This window comes from Geotrypetes seraphini, chromosome 11, assembly GCF_902459505.1.
Source record: "Geotrypetes seraphini chromosome 11, aGeoSer1.1, whole genome shotgun sequence".
NCBI classification, from domain to species: Eukaryota; Metazoa; Chordata; class Amphibia; order Gymnophiona; family Dermophiidae; genus Geotrypetes; species Geotrypetes seraphini.
Genome location: NC_047094.1, coordinates 119261194 through 119267193, shown reverse-complemented (window position 1 = coordinate 119267193; position 6000 = coordinate 119261194).

Here is a 6000-nt window from a genome sequence, read left to right as displayed (position 1 = left end):
GGCAATGAATTCTAGAGTGTAATTACATGTTGAGTGAAGAAATGTTTTCTTCTGCTTAAATCTACTGCTTAGTAGCTTGAATACATGCCCCTAGTCCTACATTACAGTGTGTTTATTGGTTAACACATGGTTAATGCTGGAGCCCTTACCACCTACAAAGTCGGTTGCGATAAGTGATCCATTAGTAATTTTAGATGGCTGCATGCTAATGGCAAAAATAATACTTAGCCATTAATAAAATAAATAGAATATTGGGGGGGGGGGGGGGGGGTTTACAACCATGGAAAAAAATGGCCTTAGGTTTCATTAGATGCAGTCCATGTAGGTGGAGGCCATTTTGTTTGAATGTAAAATAGGGTCTTTTAACCTTAAATTATTATATTTTGGCCTGGATGCAGACTGCAAGCTCTGACAGTCCCTAGCAGCTTTCACTGGTTCACATTCACACAGCCAAACTTGAGGTTTTGGATTTAGCCAAAAGCTTTCAGACAGACAGCTTCATTTTCTGTACAAACTGAAAAAAGCAGTTTCGGTCGGCCTCTACTCTACAACGCATGACCTCATCATTGAATTCTTTCAACGTGGAAGACATCCATTGTGGCACCTGCGATAAGCTCAGGACTCCCCCAGTAATGGGATTTTATTCAGAACAAACACTGGTAATTCACTTGAGGTCACCTCTTTTGCCTCATCTGCTTCCCATTGCTTGCCTAAGAAGTCAACTCATGAACTGACATGTAAAATGCATGGAATAGTCTCCCGGTAGAAGCAGTGGAGACAAAGACTGTGTCTCAATTCAAGAAAGCGTGGGGCAGGCATATGGAGTCTCTTAGGGAGAGGAGGAGATAGTGGATGCAGCAGATGGGCGGACTGGATGGGCCATTTGGCCTTTATCTGCCATCATATTTCTATGTTTCTATATCCATAAAGTTCTATAAACTCACAACGTAAGTGTTAACAGCCTTAGCTTATAATAATAATGCTCTATGACCTCACAATGCAGGTGTAAAGAGCCTTAGCCTATAGGAAGAGGAGGAGATAGTGGATGCTGTGGATGGGCAGACTGGATGGGCCATTTAGCCTTTATCTACCTGTTTCTATTATCATAAAGCTCTATGATCTCACAATGCAAGTGTTAAGAGCCTTAGCCTATAGGAAGAGAGGAAAGAGTGGATGGGCTGACTGGATGGGCCATTTGGCCTTTAACTGCTATCATGTTTCTATTTTTCTAAAATAGTACCAGCACCTGTGCATCGTGCTGTTATCTACCTAATTTTTGCATTCCAGGTAAAGGTTAAGTGGTGTATTACTCTGCCGCATCTCTGATGATGTCATCAGGGACGTGCCAGAGTAAATCAGGGCAGTAAAAGGCCCCGAAGCAGCGTGTGTAGAGTGCTGCACACGCTGCTGGAATCGGCAGGTTTGTCAGACCGCGGGAAGGGAAGGGTGGGGGCGGCAAGGGACTAAGGGAGCAGGCAAGACTGTGGGAAGGGAAAAGGGGGGGTAAGGAAAATGCTGCTGCTGCACAGGGAAGTGGTGTGGGGTGGGAGGGAATGCTGTGGCTGCTGCACAGGGAAGGGGGGATCTAAATGGTGCTGTACAGGGAAATAGTGGAGGGGGAGGGAATGCTGCTGTGGCTGCTTCACAGGGAAGTGGGGGGGGGGGGGAGAGACAGATAGATAGAAAGAAAGCCAGACAGGGAGAGGAAGGGAGACAGAAAGAAAAGAAGAAAGGCACAGGGGCAGAGAGAGACACAGAAAGACAGACAGACAAAGGGGGCCAGGGAGAGAGACAGACAGAAAGAAAGACAGCGGGAGGGAGAGAGACACAGAAAGGAAGACAGACAGACATTTATTCTAGCACCCGTTAATGTAACGGGCTAAAATACCAGTATCCAATAAAACCAACCAGCTCAGGATCCAATAGAACCAACTCACAACCCCTAGGGGAAAAAAAAAATACCTTCAGCTGTCTCCGTGCCAGCAGGTGTCAAGACTGGGGAATAAAATTATAAATCACACGTGTGAATTCCTATACCATTCTCACTCCCACCACCCCTCCTTGTTAGCTGCACATGATAAAATGCTCCTACTGTTGACCTTGTATGTCATATTCTGCTTTAACAGGGATTCAAATATAAGAAATTATTTCAGTCATATGTCAGTGCGAATGTGTTTTTATTTCTGCTTTTGGTGATGTGTATCTGTTTCCTCTCGCAAACACAGTACGGTGGATTAATTTTAAACCTCGTTTGGAGTATTTTTTCATTCTGGCAGTGCAGGCAAGGTGGACTTCTGCCAGGATCCAGGAATAACACAAGGACAGGCTTGAGCAGAGGGAAAAAAACAGTACACAATAAAAATAAAATCACAGCAATGACTTGGAAATACCACTCTGTTCTAGATATTAACCGTTACCTCCTCTGTACCCCCAGCAGTTACACAATGGCGTCAGCCTGTCTATGAAATATAGCGCCCCCCTCCCCCCCCAGGGATACACAAAGATTAAAATTTTCCCTTCTTTTAAGGGAATTAGATCTAAAGGAAAACTGGTGAATTCTTACATCTGTAGATTAACGGAGGCTTGGAATGCAATTCCATCTATGATAAGAGACTTAAACTCCCTTCAACTATTTCGTAATACGCTGAAAGTGCCCTCTCTGAGGCGTCACACCATTTTTTCAATAACAGCTCCCCAATCTTGGAATGACCTCCCACTATTTCTTAGAGAGGAAAAGAGCTTAGATAAATTTAAATCCAAACTCAAGAGTTTCCTTTTTAACGATGCATTTAATGAATAAATTTCAAAGACTTGCTTACTTTTCACTTTGTATATTAATATAAATTTTATCTGTTGCCCTTCCTATTGTTCTTTCCTTAAATGTTTTTACATTAATATTGATTGTAACCCTTTAATGATTTTTCCCTCGCCTTGAAATTATATGTATAAGTTAAACTATGTATAGCAAAGTTTGTATTTATTAGTTTTAATTCATTTTGAATATTGTTTGTTAGATTTGTCACCCTTATTTAATTATTTATGAAATTGTACATCGCCTAGAAAATGTGATAGGCGATTAATCAAATTTTTATAATAAACTTGGAAACTTGAACACATTCTTATTTTCTAAGCATTTAGCAACTCATTCTGTTTAATTTTCTTTACTGTTATTTTTTGTCTTTCGGTTCATTTTCTCTTTTTCTCTTTAATCTTTTAAATTTTAGCATTGCTGGTTCACCTTATGATTGTTAACCGAGTCGAGCTCCGTTTTTATGAACATGACCCGGTCTATAAATTTAAGGTGTTGTTTAGTTTAGTTTGTACCTGCAGCACTATATCGCTCATATTTCTACAGTGATTCCAGTCTGTGCACAGAAATGCAGCAGCCCCTGCTGTGCCTTTCAAGGAGCATAAAAATTGCAGCAGTGCTGTGGTGAAATCAAGAGCCAGAGTTATCCTTGAACAGGGTGATCTGGGGCAACTTCCCCCCCAGGCCCACACTTTGGAAGGACCTGGCTACTGTGATAGCACTTCCCCCAGTACTATCATTTCCTATCAGCATACTGGGGAGTGTGTGGTGCAGTGGTTAGAGCTACCCACATAGGCAGCACCCCGGGGTTGTGGGTTCAAATCCCACACTGCTTGTTCGACCCTGGGCAAGTCACTTAATGCCCCAGGTACATTAGAAAGATTGTGCGCCCACCAGGACAGACAGAGTGAAATGCTTGAGTACCTGAATAATTTGTAATCCGGCCTTAGGCTTAACGGGGATGGACAGGGATGAGCGAACCTGATAAGCCTAAGGCCTGATTGGTCCAAGCTCTAGGAGACTAGGCCAATCAGGCCTTAGGCTTAGCAGGGAGGGGCCGGAAAGGGGCGGGCCCACCTCATTTCGACGAGGCGGGCCAGACAGTAGCAAGACCTGTCCGGCCAGCCAATGATTAAAGGTTAGTGGATGGGAGGAGGTAGGGGGCAGGGGTCCAGGGCAGAGGTTAGCGCAAGGGGGTCCGGAGAGGGGGTGTCCTCCAGTAGGAAAAGTTGGGCACCTCCCGCTGGCGATCGGGGGTGTTGGGGGGCATCCTCCGGTAGGAGGGGTTGGGCACCCTCCTGCCAGCGATCGTGTGGGGGGGGCAGGTGGCCGCTATACTTATCGCGGCAGGGAGATCTCTTGCCACGATTTTTGATGTTAAAACCTGAAGTTATGCTTATAGAGGGTTCCTTTTATTTAAGATATCCTTGTAAATATGTAGTTAAATATAAATCCCTGAAATATGTATTTTTCGAACCTTCACACCTAACTGAACTCTTAGAAATTAAATTCTGGTTCAGATGTTGGAACTTAGTTTTCCTTAGATTTTTGCAAATTTGTCTTTCTTCGTTCTAGTAACCAAGGATCTCAGCCATTATGTGGACTTGAGATGGATTAGCTTATGTATTTTCTTTCCAGACCTAATACTTTCTTTTCTCAACAAGATTAATTCTTGATACTGTATGTTTAAAATTGATAAATAATAAAGAAAAAAAAAGAAATACAAAACCCACATTAATTTCCCAGTGGTGCCAGTCTCTGCATAGCACACAGCTCTTTCATCAGCGATACAGCATTACCAGCATGTGCAGGGGACAGAAGACCTGCAGCTTTGTGACTGATTCCAGCTTTACTCAACAACGCAGAACGGGCAGCTACGGTCCTTGAGGACCCCAACCCTGTTGAATTTTCAAGCTTTCCATAATGAATATGCACGAGATCTATGTGCAGGCTATGGAAGCAATATATGCAAATCAATCTCATCTGCATTCATTGTGGAAAGCTGGTGGTCCTCGAGGACAGGGGTTCCCGCCTCCGCTCTATAGCTTTGGTATAGAGGGCCACCAATAAAGTCAGATTGTCAGAATCCCTAATGAATATGTCTAAGAAAGATTTGCATGCCTATTACTTCCATTACATGCAGATCTCGCACAAGCATTGTGTTCTGTGAAGACCAGGATTGATATTACTGCTCTACAGTGTTACTGTAATACCAGCCTGTGTAGGGACTAAGCCCCATAGCAATAGACTGTGATACCTGCATAAGCAAAAAATGCAATTACCGAAGCCAAGAAGATTTATCAGCACCACAGGGAAAATTCTTTGCCTCCAGGGTGTGATTCTTGGGTCAGATTCTGTGTCACCACACTTAAATTCTAAAATGAGATTGTTTTCTAAAATGGGCTTTTGGGGTTCGATTTTCCGTCAATCAGAGTGGGATTTGGAGCCCTGTTCCCTCAAGCTGTAACTAGGGTTACCATATTTGTGAAGACATAAAAGTGGGACACCCACAGTCCCTCCCACATCCTGCCCAATATCCGCCAACTTTCACCTATTTTCTTAATCCCCCTTCCCATCCTCTGTATCCTTTTTGTTCTTCTCTCTCCCTGACTCCTAACCCTCCTCCCCCACGGGTGCTTCTCTATTCCTTCTAACCCCCCTCTCCTGTGGGTCTTTCTTTCTTTTTCTCTTTCTCACTCTCTCTCCATTTTTCTTTCTTTCTTTCCTTCCAACCCCCGACAGGTGCCTCACCCCCTCTCTCTCCTTCCAACCTCCTCTCCTGCTGTTTCTGTCTTTCCTTTCCCATCCAGAACTACCTTACTCCATGTTGTTTTCTCCAGAGATCTCTCCTTTCCATAATGCTTCTCCAGCCCTTCCTTCTTCCCTCTATGCTGTTTCTCCAGCCCTCCCTCTCTCCCTCCATGCTGTTTCTTCAGCCCCTCCCCTCCCCTCATCTCCCAATGTTGATTCTTAATCTTCCCTCCTTCAACCTCCAATGCTGATAACTTCCCCTCATGATCTCTTTCTCTAGCTTCCAACTCCCCAATGTACCTCCTCCCTGGCTATTGTAATTCAATCTTCAGGTAGCTGGCAGCAGCAGTACGGAGAGCCTGCTGCCACTGGATTGCCTTGGAAGTCACAGCGACTTCCTGTTTCCACATAGACAGCGACTTCCTGTTTCCACATAGGCA